Here is a 13307-nt window from a genome sequence, read left to right on the forward strand (position 1 = left end):
GGAGGCTGAGGGGGCGGGGGTGGAGGGGGGCATGTGGGGAGTTGGGAAGGGTGGGAGGCCTTGCAGGGGAGCCGGCACCTGCTGTGGGGTAAGGAAGGGAGTGGAGGGGCCATGGAGACAATGTGACTGCAGTGAGGTTGCTCGAGGTATGGTGCTGTGCCCGCCGTGGGTCGGCCACAGTGGAACGAGCTCTGCATCCCCCGCTGATGGGCACAGAGGTTATGCTTAACTTCCCAGCTGCAGATCCGCACCAAGGCCAACAACTTTCTCAGGCCCCTGAATGGCTCTCTCTTCTGCAAACCCTGACCGGGTGAGAGGGAGGAGGGAGGAGGGGCAGGGGTGTGGCAGGCCCGGGGACCCTGAGGCCAGATCGCCTGGGGTCAGAGGCTGGCTCCGCCATTTGCTAACAGTGTGTCCATGGGTGTGTCGCTTAGCATTTCTGTGCCTCGGTTTCCCATTCTGCTTACCACCTCTCAGGATTGCTGTTAAGGTAAAAAATAAGCCAGGCTTGTATGGTTTTTAGAACAGTGCCTAATTGTTGCTACTATTATCACTGTTCAAGTTTTACAATGTAATCACTACCTGCCAAAATGCTCTGATGGAAGCTACATCAAAGTTTTAGATTTTTGATAAAGCCATAGATGGGGGAAAAAAGTCTTTCTTTGTGGTCTTATTTTCATTTCATTTCATTACGTGTTTGTTAACCAGGTTTATTTTCTGCTTGTGAATTGCTTGTTTATACTCTCCCTGCTTTATTCTATTTTTATAGCTTTTGCTTCTTGATTTATAGACATTCTTTATATATTCTGATACTGTTCCTTAGCTTGTCCCTCTATCTGTGGCAGATATTTTCTCCTGGCCTTTCATTTATCTTTTCACTTTGCTTACACAGAGCCTAAAGTTTTGGATTTTGATAAAGTTCAATCTATCCATTTTTTCTACTCTCATAAATACACTTCCCTCCACAACCTCATACTTTAGTCTTGTTTTATGTTTAGTTTGTCTGGAATTTTTTGAATAGTGCAAAGATCCAACTTTCTTTTCCAAATGTTTAGATAATTGAAGAATCCTGATTTCCCAGAAAAAACACTCAAAATAACTGTCATTTATCCAAGTGATTCGATGAGCAAAGGTATCACATGTACATTATTTTATTCAATGACCCAGAGTGGTAGGATGTTATTGTCCTCATTTAATAGAGAACTAAGGCCTGAAGGATTTACATGATTTGTCTAGAGGACAGATGGCAAGAACATGGGAGGATTAAGATTGGAGACTAGTTTTCTTAGGCATTTCCATGTATGTCACATAATGGAGGGAGCTTTTTAAAAATTTTTTTCATTTATTTATTTGAAACAGAGAGAGTACACATGAGCAGAAGTTGGGGAAGAAGAATAAGAAGCAGACTCCCCTCTGAGCAGGGAGCCCAACAAGGGGCTTGATCTTAGGACTTTGAGATCATGACCTGAGCTGAAAGATGCTTAACTGACTGAGCCACCCAGGCATCCTGGAAGCTTTTTTTCTTTAGAAGTTTAGAAGATGAGCTTCCAGCCATTCTGAGCACAGTTCAGTATGAATAAATGAGAGACAGATTTATCTAGAGTATGGTTCCTCATTCACCCCTCACCATTTCCTCTGATAACAAGATATTTAGTCAGGACACTAGGGAGCTACCTCATTCATGGAGCCTTTGAGGGAGTTTTAAAGGCTGGCCTCCAGACCCAGATCTACCATGCACCAGCTATGTAACTTTGGGAAGTGAATTAACTGGGTCTCAGTTTCCTTATCTGTAAAATAAGGACAGTAACAGATCCTACCTCATAGTGTTATCAGCCACCCAGGCTGCCCAAGAGTTGTTCTTAAACCAGACTCAAGGGGGCAGCCCGCGTGGCTCAGTGGTTTAGGGCCGTCTTCAGTCCAGGGCGTGATCCTGGAGACCCAAGATTGAGTCCCACGTCGTGCTCCCTGCAAGGAGCCTGCTTCTCCCTCTGCCTGTATCAGCCTCTCTCTGTGTGTGTCTCTCATGAATAAACAAATAAAATCACAAACAAAGAAACTCAAGTTTGAGGGGTTTCCCTAGGGTCAGAGGTAGAGGTGGGAATGGGATCGTGGGGAGTGGGGTGGAGGGGAGTGGAGGGGAGTGAGGAGGCTACAGAATGACTTCTTAGGAAATGACTCCTTCCCAGAGCAGAAAGAGTTTCTGGAATCTTATTCTATGTCTTCCTTTGACCTCTCTTCAGTCTTTCACATTTCCTTTTCTGTCTTTGCCACGTCTCTGCATAAATGGAAACCACCTCATGACTGATTCCATTTCCATGTAATATTCATATATTAGTAAGTAGTCATTTCATTTTAAATAAATGCACTTTCCATATTTTTAAATGCCTCTTAAAAGGAAACTTTGCAGTACTTTATAAGTGGAAAGCCAGTTTCATGCTTTATAACAAAAAAATAGAAGTAAAATAAATTCTAATAATTCATAGCTAGAAGCTGCCACTTGATGTGGTAGATTGAATTACCCCAATTCACCATCACTCTAACTGTGATACATCTTCACTCTTCATGGCAAGTCAAGGGGTGAAGAAGTAAATTCTGATTACCATGAGGCCATGGGAAAGGTGAAGATGTGTTATGCTCATGAGCTTTTTTCCCTCTGCTGACTGCACTTTATACCCTCCGCCATAATAAATCATCATTATGAGTATGACTGTATGAAGAGTTCTGTGAGTTCTGCTAGTGAATCATCAAGCCTGGGAATGGTCTTGGGGACTTGCAACACAGCCGTCAAACCTTGGACAGTACCTATGGCTACTCTTCTACCAGGAGTTGAGTACTGTTGACATCTTTTTAGAGGCTCCAAGAGTAACTGGAAAAAACACAAACTAATGCTAGTTGTTCATTCCTACACTCACTCACTAATTTAGTAATTCAACAAATATTTATTAAACAGCTGTTATGTTGCAGATGCTGTTTTGGGTGGCAAGACAGTTGAAGTCTGTGGCTTAATGGAGTTTACATTGTATTGAAACAAACAAGTAAACCAATCAATATAGAAAAATAGAGTTTGTGTTAATTCTATGAATTACATGAAACTGATCAACGAAAAAAAAAGAAATTGATCAATGTGATAATAACTGCGAGGCCACTTTAGATGGGAATGGTCAGGAGAGGTCTTTCTGAAAGGGTGGCATTTTGAAATAAGACCCAGAAGGTGAAAAGGAACTGGTGATGCAAGAATTCATGGCAGAATGAATAGCAGGTACAAAGGCCCTGAGGAAAAAGAAGGAAGCCAGTGTGAGCAGAGTGGTCGGGCAAGGGAAAAACTAATGGGAGATAGGATTAGAGAAGCCTTCTAGGGTCTTAAAAGCCACAGCAACATCTTTGAATGTTATTGTAGGTGCATTGGGAAACTATGGAAGGGCATTGAGGAAGGGTGTGATATAATCAATTTACATTTTCAAAGCATAACTGACACTGTTGTATGGGGAAAACTCTAGAAGGGGGTACAGGTAAAATGGAGAGATCAGTTAGGAGGCTCTTACAATAAACCAGGCAAAACATGATGGTGGCAGCAGTTGGGGTGAAGAGCAGGGGGACAGATTCAGAATACACTCTAGAGATGGAGCTGAGAGGACTCACTGATGGGCAGTATGTGAGAGGCAGGGGAAAGGAAGGAATTAAGGAAGACTTTTGGACTTTGAGCCCCAGCAACTAAGTGCCCTACAGTGAATGCAGTGAGGAGGACTCACTTTTTTTTTTGTCTGTGAGAAAATCCAGAATTCCCTCTTTGGGGCATGTAAAGTATTATATGCCTGTGTTTTTTTTTTTAGGTTAACGCCAAGAGAGCCTGGTTACCCAGATATCAGCATTCAGACACTCTGGGGATGACGGTTGTGGAGTGAGCCCAGGAATGCTCAGATCAGCACATCTAGCGGAGACAGCGGCGGAAGTGGGCTCCTGGCGCCGTTCGCGGTGCTGAACCGGTCAGGCCTGAGCTGTCCGTGGTGCTGAATTGCTAGGCGGGCCGGCTGGAGAGGGCTCTAGCTCTCTCTACCCCCCTGCCTCTCTATGCCTCTCTCTGTGTCTCTCCCCACGCCTGCCCATTTCCTCCTCTTGCCACCCTCACCCTTTCTCCCCCTCTTTTTCAAAGAACCCATCTGCCTGTGGAAAGTCCTGCTGTTGCCTGGAAACAAAGCTCTCTGGGCTTTGGGGAGCACGGGATGAAAGCAGATGAGGGTGAAAACAGCAGAATCATTTTTAGGAGGAAGCTTTGGCTCTTAGAACAGCAGGGCCTGATTACAACCTGACTGGAATTACTAACGCAGAGTTTCCAAAGCATCTCTGAGAGGAAAATGTACAAAAAGGAAAACAGGGAATCCCTGGGTGGCTCAGCGGTTTAGCGCCTGCCTTTGGCCCAGGGCGCGATCCTGGAGTCCTGGGATCGAGTCCCGTGTCGGGCTCCCGGCATGGAGCCTGCTTCTCCCTCCTCCTGTGTCTCTGCCTCTCTCTCTCTCTGTCTATCATAAATAAATAAATAAAAATTTTTTTTTTTTTAAAAAAAAAGGAAAACAAAGAAAAGGTGCCCAGGATTCAGGATGATGGTTATCTTGGGCTGGGTGGAAACAAGGGAGTGTTATATATAAGTATATGTGAGTTATTGGCAAGAATCTAGTTTTTATGTTGTGAGGTGGGGTCACAAGAAGGATATTATTGTAGATTAATATAAATACAGCATGGTTATATTTTATGCTAACTTGAATTATAAACATTTGAAATCATGAGCATTGGGGGCATTTTTGAAATGAGAAGACTTATAATTTAAAATCTTTAAAAATTCATACTTTTGAATGTGACCAATTATGTCCATTGTAAACTCTGCTTGTTATTATGTTATCACTTTAGCTAGTACAGATACATGGCAACCACTTTCATGAGAATTAGTCTTAAATTATGTGAGTTTTGAATTGTCCAAGGTCTTCAAGAATGAGTCCCTGGCATAAAATCTAACCACTGTGGGATTAATGACTGAATGAATGAATGTTTGTTTTTCCCAAAGATCTGGTCAACAGGGAAGCCATATATGCTTCTATCACTCAAGAGACAGACATTCATAAAGCACCCACTATGTGCTGGCCATTGCAGGGGACATCCAGGATACCTGAGGCATATCCTCTTCCCCTAAGAGAATGATTTCCACACCTTTTCAAGAGGCAGGAAGGTTTGAGCCTCTGATATGAGCTCTTTGATCAGCTAGAGTCACTGATGTCTGACTCTTACCTACTCTTCTCTCTCTCGTGAAGGTGTTGGCCTGATGGGTTTTGATATTCCAAATTCTCTAAAGAAGCTGGCGCTCATTACATTATATACATATTTTTCTTACTTAAAGTCTGCCTCACCTTCTAAAATATAGACTCCTGGATAGTAGGGACTGTGTGTTTCTAATTCATCCTTGAGCCTCTAGCCTTTAGAACATTGTTTGACACATACTGGATGTTCTATGAATGGCTTTTTTTAAGGGTTGAATGAATGAAAAGTGATGTTTGTAAACACAAAATATCCCAATATCTCAATTATGGTAACTCATTAAGTGAAAAAGAAGATGAGTGAACTGAACCAACACACCAGTAGGCTCAATGCAGCCTATGGTCTGCCCAGGTGAGTCATCTAAGATCATGGAGCCCTTATTGACCAAAACGTGGCTGTGGCCCAGAAGACAGGGCTGTGGCATTAAGCAACGAATCCTGTTTGCAAGGATCATCCCACAAGGGAAAGAATCTACTTATTCTTTTAAACAACCAGAAGGAATTAATCCCACTATGTGGCTGCATTTAATTATGGTGGTCCTTCCCCCAACTAGCAGATATGAAGGTTTTTTCCAGAGAGTGATCATTTGGGAGCCTCAGATCTCTTGGAAAAGACACAAATTCCACTTGTAAACAGCCAGGATTTAACCCAGAGCAATCTGTCGCCAAAGATCTTATTTTGCTACTACTGAAAATTTCTCAGTTTATGCTACAGGGGAGCAGGGGAAAAGATGGATGATTGAAGTGAGAGAATTCACCTAGTCACCTAAAACCCTGAAGTAGTCACTTGGGGGGTATGGAGAGAAACAGAAAAATGGCAGAATTGCCAAGTCTGCTTAGAGAAATATGTGCCCTCCTCCATGCTATCAGTTGGGTAATGTTGTTATCCTCGTTTTAAAGAACAAAATAGATCTTTGTGGACTGATATGGAAAGATCTTAAAGACACATTACTGCATAGAAAAAAGTCAGTTGCAAAACCAGATGCAGTCTGACATCACTCATAAGAAAACCCACCAACATATAAAACAATGTCAGATATTTTCTATGGATGCATAGATGTGTATATAAAGGTATGCCAAATTTAAAACATGACTGGTGTTAAGAAAAGGCACACAAGATTACCAGTTATCAAGGTTTCATTTGTTCATTCATGATGAAAAACCAGTAATTTTGTTAAATGACTATCACAGCCAGAAGACATATCTTCGGGATCCCTGGGTGGCGCAGCGGTTTGGCGCCAGCCTTGGGCCCAGGGCGCGATCCTGGAGACCCGGGATCGAATTCCACGTCGGGCTCCCGGTGCATGGAGCCTGCTTCTCCCTCTGCCTATGTCTCTGCCTCTCTTTCTCTTTCTCTCTCTCTCTCTCTCTCTCTCTCTCTGTGACTATCATAAATAAATAAAAATTTTTTAAAAATTAAAAAAAAAAGAAGACATATCTTCAAGTCTCAGCATGGCAGAACTTGGGAATTAAGGTTTTTTTTTACCCTGGATTATAGGGTTTCAGGAAGTGTTTTATTATGTGGGGATCAGGACTAGACAGGGAGGCCGGGTTCTATTTGGTTAATCTTAGAGTGCAAACTAATTTCTCTTACTGACTAGGATATGCAATGAATGTGACAGTTTTGTTTCTACATGTATAGCTTATAAAATAAAAAGTTAAAATCCTAAAATCCAAAGATATTGACAATATAAAGGCATACTTCATGTCAGAGATGTTAGAATGTTAAAAAAATTAAAAGTGCATCTTAGCATCAAAGAAATATGATACATAGATATAATTACAACTTGTTCAGTAATAATAGTGTATATATCATAGTAAAAGGTTTATATACATTTGGCATTGTAATTATGACATGAGTAATATTAGCCCAGCTTGTTCTATGGATAAGGAAAGTGAGGCTCAGAATCAATGCATTCCTAGATATGCACATAAAAGCTGCATCTATTTCTATGGGCACAGACACATATGTACTTGAGAAGGAAAAGCACCCTCCAGTGCACCCCAAATCTGCAAGTTACTCACCTCTAGAGCAGAGGGCTGGAATTGATGAAGTGAGATCAGCAGGAAGTCTTGCTCTATCAGTTTGTTTTGACCTTTAACAAAGAAAATGTTTTTATTTATTAACTGTCCAGAAATGAAATAAAATAATACTATTTAAAAAGGGATTCAGAGAAGGTGAGTCTCCCTCCAACAGATGGAATTTGAATGGCCTTGCTCACCCCTGATTCTCAACACCTTCTGATAGCTATTCAACTGAGTCACCTGGCTCACACAGCCAGTAAATCGCAGACTTGTGATTCAGACCTGAGAGCCTGGCTCTAAAACCCACCCCTGTCCTGCTCCATGGGGCAGACTATTTTTGGAGTTCTTCAACACCAGGGGAGATCTCTCTCCTCCTCAGTTTCACCCTCAGGATTGCACATTCCCGAGAGGAGGGGGGAACAGGGCATGGCTGACTGTATCTACTGTGTTCAGTCTTTGTCCGGGTCTTCACAGCAGTCCTCTTCCCCCAGAGAGGATCCCGGATCCATTCTTGGGCAGCCAATCTGTCTTTTCTTTCCATCTAGGAGAGATGATTGATTGCCACAGGGGACCCTCTCTCAGATGCAGACCACCAGCTAAGGGAAAGAAAGTCCTAGCATTTGATTCCCTTCTTTGCTGGCCCCGTTAGAATCTGAAGAGATGAGAGGTGTGTGTGTATATGCACATGAAAAACAGCTCATGAAGGCTCCCAAGTAATGGTTGCCAGAAGAGAACCCAGGGTTGGAAGGCAGGGAGAAACTTGCTTTCTTGTCATATATTCTTTTTTTTTTCTTGTCATATATTCTTTTGCCCCTTTGAGTTTTGTATCAAATAAGCTCTTCAGTGAATAATGAGAAATAAAGTACAGAAGTAGGTAAATTGTTAAAGGATTAGGATAAAATGAAAAAAAGAATTGAAGGCAATGTCAACATGAGATGTATGGTGGCTTAAAATTATTTTTTAAAGATTTTATTTGTTTATTCATGAGAGACAGAGAAAGAGGCAGAGACACAGGCAGAGGGAAAAGCAGGCTCTCTACAGGGAGCCCAATGTGGGACTTGATCCCAGGACCCTGGGATCATGACCTGAACCGAAGGCAGACGCTCAACCACTGAGCCACGCAAGCATCCCTTAAAATTACTTTTTAAGTCAGGCTTGGTGCTCGGCATGGAGTCTGCTTAGGACACTCTCTCCCCTGCCTCCCCCTGCCCCCCAACTGCTTGCTTGGTCTCTCTCTAAAAATAAATAAATAAATCTTTTAAAAACCTACTTTTTAAAATCAAAACCATGTACCTACATGATGAAAAAAAACATCTGAGTGGTAAATACCTAGGAGGCACACTCTTAGTTCCTATGCTACCCTGTAGGCTTATATAATTTCATCATCACTCTTTTGAAAGGAACCATGAGGGTCCCAGTTTCAGATAAGATAGGGTAGGGACCTCTGTTCTGTCTCTCTCACTGAAGAATTTCAATAAATCAGCAATCTTCACAGCAGTAGGAGCTAGTGTAAGTATTTTTTAAATTTTTATTTATTTATGATAGTCACAGAGAGAGAGAGAGAGAGGCAGAGACACAGGCAGAGGGAGAAGCAGGCTCCATGCACCGGGAGCCCGACGTGGGATTCGATCCCGTGTCTCCAGGATCTCGCCCTGGGCCAAAGGCCAAACCGCTGCGCCACCCAGGGTTCCCTAGTGTAAGTATTTTAATCACTGATAGCTAGCACCCTTTTGGTGATCTGTAGGACAGGACAAGGCAGCAGGGTCAGAGACTTCCCATCAACTAGTTACCAACTTCTGCAGAAGCATCTCAAGAGATTAATAACCTGTACAGAAATGGTACTATTTACTATTATGTATATTTGCTAATCAGAGCTCTGCTGTAATGTCACCTTCTTAGAGAGATCCTCCCTGACTCCAAAGCTGAAGCAGCCTCCCCTCCTCTCCACCTCATTACCTCTGTTCACACTCAGAAATTAGCACACTAGTGGCTCCCTAAGACAAGGGGCTTTGGTTTGCTCCCTGCTGGACTCCCAGGTCCTAGAACAGTGTCTGGTACAGAGGAGGTGCTCAGATATTTGCCGATGAATGACTCCCTGCTCACCCTGAAGCTTCTTGTTCCTTGAGATTTCTGCTTATGAGCAGATGTAGGAGATCTAAGTATTTTTCTATATTAGGTATCCACTTTCTTATTTCTTAGATGACCTCTCTCCCGCTGCTAAGGGGAAAAGAAGAGAAAAACATCTCAGGCTCCTTCTTGACTCAATTATCTCCTCCCCCTTTCCATACACTTCCACTCACACCAACCACTCTGTGCTACATTAAATTCAGCAGTGAAAAAATGCCAGCTTCACACCTGCCTTCACACCTGCCTCTCCTTCTCCTCCACATCTTCACTACCTCTCACCCTCTCTGTGAAGCAGGTGATCATCTATAAATAAACATCCACATCCTGGTAGGCTCTTTAAAGAAACTTGGGCAAAAGAAAGATTCCTCTGTGGAGACTGAGAAAATTAGGGCCATTCAAGTTTAACATTGGCACAAGTACAGCCATTGTAGCTTTGGTAGGCATCTCAGGCCACTGTGACCAGGCCACCGTGACCAGGTACTGAACTCTACCTTACCCCGGCTACAGGCAAAATCACAAAGCACGCCCTTATCAGAATAAGGAAGCAAGAGCTTGTGAGACCTCTTTACTGGAGATTCTCACACCCCCACCCTTACTGAAAAACCCCACCTTACCCCTAGACCAGCCCATAAAAACCCAGCTGTAACCCACCTCAGGGTCCAAGTCCCTGCTCTGCTGTGTCGGGTATACTTGGACCCAAGCTCAAGCTTGTTAATAAACCCTCGTGTACTTGCATCAGTGTCAGCTCCTTGGTGGTTTTCTCATATTCGCAATCTTGGGCACAACATCCTCCTACGAATGTTCATGCTTTGGGAAGTATCTACAGGGCGAATGAGTGTCCATGATGAAATCCATTGATCTATCCTAGTGGTGGTGCTGGTAGGGGTAAGTGGGGGTAGGCAGATGGATATAATTCCCTCCTAATATTTCTCCTTGGTCTTGGGAGACCAATAAACACTAGGGAGGCTTGTCCTGGTAATAGGCATAGAGGAGGGTTGCACTCAAACCTCATGTCAGTCTTAGGAGGTGATAATAAAATTATTATAATGATAATGACCACATGGAAGAGAGCCTATGTGCCAAGATCTGCTCTAAATGCTTCACTGTACAACTCCGTTTGTCCTTCACAACACCACTCTAAGGTAGATACTATTCCCTACCTCACTGTACAGATGAGGAAACTAAGCTGTACAGAAATTAAGTCACTTTCCCAAGGTTCCTTAACAAGGGAGTGACAAACCCAGAATGTGAATGCACCTGTGCACTGCCTGGAAGCTCTCACCTGGGGCTGCCAGAGGCACCTGTCAGAATAGTCACAAGGCCACGCCTAACTGTAGGGGAGTCTGGGAAACTCAGCTAAAACGTAGGGGGTCTAGCACCTGGAAGAAGTGGAGACAAGATATTGGGGAACAATGAGCAGTCTTCACATCCCCCAAACACATTTAAACCTTATTCCATGTAGTTAAGATCCCAAATTTCAGGAGCTCATGGCAACTGCCCATGATGGGTGGGGCAGTAACTAAGACAGGCATTCTAATACATTGGCAGTGGGAGTGACAACAGAGAAATTACTTTGGGAAGGTGTACCAGTTAGCTATTTCAAAATGATACTATCTCCAGGTAGATAGGGTCTCCAACAGCCAGCTAGCTAGTCAGAGAATTGCTTGCTGGTGTGTGTGTGGGGGGGAACATGTACTGGAATTGGTGACAGAATCAGAAGATCTAACTTGCAAAATCCTATAGCATCATTTCTGCCATATTCTACTGGTCAAGGCAAGCCACACGTACAGCACAGATTCAAGGAATGGGAAAACAGAGTCCAATTCTTGATAGCAGGTGCTACCAAAAAAAAAAGTGTGTCATTTTTAATATCCAAAAAGAAAAAACTTAAAAAGAAAATGGAAAGGCAGGCAGGGGGCAGAGAAGAGAAACGAACAATGAAAAACAAAACAAAGTAGAACAAAGCAATTCTTAGGAAGAGGTAGTGTAGGACCACTCAGGTGCCCCTTGGGCAGTGGGTGGAGCCTCCAGGGCAGGTGAATTCTGCTCTGCCCATCCCTTCTCTGCAAGCTCCAGGATTTTATTAATTTATTTACTTAATACTTATTTTAAAGATTTTATTTATTTATTCATGAGAGACACACACACACACACAGAGGCAGAGGAAGAAGCAGGCAGGCTCCATGCAGGGAGTCTGATGTGGGACTTGATCCCGGGACTCCAGGATCACGCTCTGAGCCAAAGGCAGACACTTAACCGCTGAGCTATCCAGGCATCCCTAGTTCCAGCATTTTCTAGCTTAGATCCAAGTAGAGACAAAAACACAACCACACGCTATCTACATCTTGCTGACCCTGTCCTGTGGCCTTTCCCAAATTCATTACATCTAAGCCTTCTCCTCCTCCTCCTCCTCCTGCAGTTAAATGACATTATATGGGTATCGAAAGTCTCTCAGGGGGCCTGGCACATAGTACACACTCAGTAAGTGATGGTGGTAGTAATCTAGATAAACCGTAAGAAGGCACACCTCAGAGATAAATGGTGAGGCTCCAAAGAGTTAATCCATGCTGAGTGCTTAGAACAACAGTCCCTGGCACTTAATAAATACCAAGAAGTAAATAAATAAATAAATAAATAAACACCAAGAAGTGCAATATTGCTATTGTTACTGTTATAAAATGCAAGAGAAGCTTAGTACATATAATAAAAATAATAAGGCTTTAGAGCTGCACTGTTGAATGCAGCAACCAGGAGCCACATAGAACCATGAAACTTTATATTAATTAAAATACAGTGCAGCTAAAAATCTAGTGCTGCGGCCACACTGGCCACATGTCAAGTGCCCATCTGCAGCTAGGGGCCACCTGCTCCGACAGCGTGGGTAGAGAACATTTCCACCAGCACAGGAAGGTCCTCAGGACAGCGCTGTGCTAGCGGGTCCTCTCGAAGAACTCAGTGGGAATTACTTCGTGTAACCCATAGGGCAACCCTACAGGCTAGGTTTCCCTCCTCACAACCTCCTTACAGGTGAGAAATCCGAGGCTGAGAGGTCCTAGGACACCTGGCTGAGACCTGAACCAGGCGGACCTGGGGCCAGAGACCCTGCTCCTACCCAGTTCTCACCCATCACCTTCTAGTTCTTTCCAGTGTTGTTGAGGCTATCCCCTTCCTTCATTTCTTCATGCCCTCATCTTCCTCGTACCCCTTTTCCCCCCTCCTCCCCCGCTTCTCTACACCTCTCACTCCTCCTCCTTGCTCCTCCCCAGGCCCCTTTTCTGCTGTCCCGCCATCACCTCCTCCCCACTCTGCTCCCATTCCTCTACTACCCCGTGCCCCTCCCCTCACTCTTCCTCCTTCCTACCCCACCTCCCCTCCTCTCTGCTTTCCTACAGCTGTCCTCCTACCCTGTCCTTCCTGCTACCCCTTCCTTCCTCATCCTGTCTTCCTATGCTCCCTTCCCTCCTCTCTTCCTTCCCTCCATCCTAAGTCCCTTCCTCCCCACTTCAAGCTCTCCGCACCTCCCCTCCTCCCACTCCTCCAAGTCCCAAGCCCCACCCCGCCTCCCATCCCTATCTTCCCTTCTACCCCCTCCCTCCATCGAAGCCCCTCCCCATCCTCTCCCCACTCCTCCATCCAGTCCCCCCACCGCCTCCCCGCTTCTTTCTTCCCCCTCCCCGCCTCCCTCCAATTCCTCCCCTCCTTCCTCCAAGCCTCTCCCCCTCCCTCCAAGCCCCTCCCTCCCTTCCTCCATCCAAATCCCTCCCTATTTCCCTCCTCCCTCCTCCTCCCCCATCCTCTCCTTCCCCTCCTCCATCCAAGCCCCTACCCATCATCCCTCCCTTTCCTCCTTCC

The sequence above is a fragment of the Canis lupus genome, chromosome 1 (assembly GCF_048164855.1).
Source record: "Canis lupus baileyi chromosome 1, mCanLup2.hap1, whole genome shotgun sequence".
In the NCBI taxonomy this organism is placed as follows: domain Eukaryota; kingdom Metazoa; phylum Chordata; class Mammalia; order Carnivora; family Canidae; genus Canis; species Canis lupus.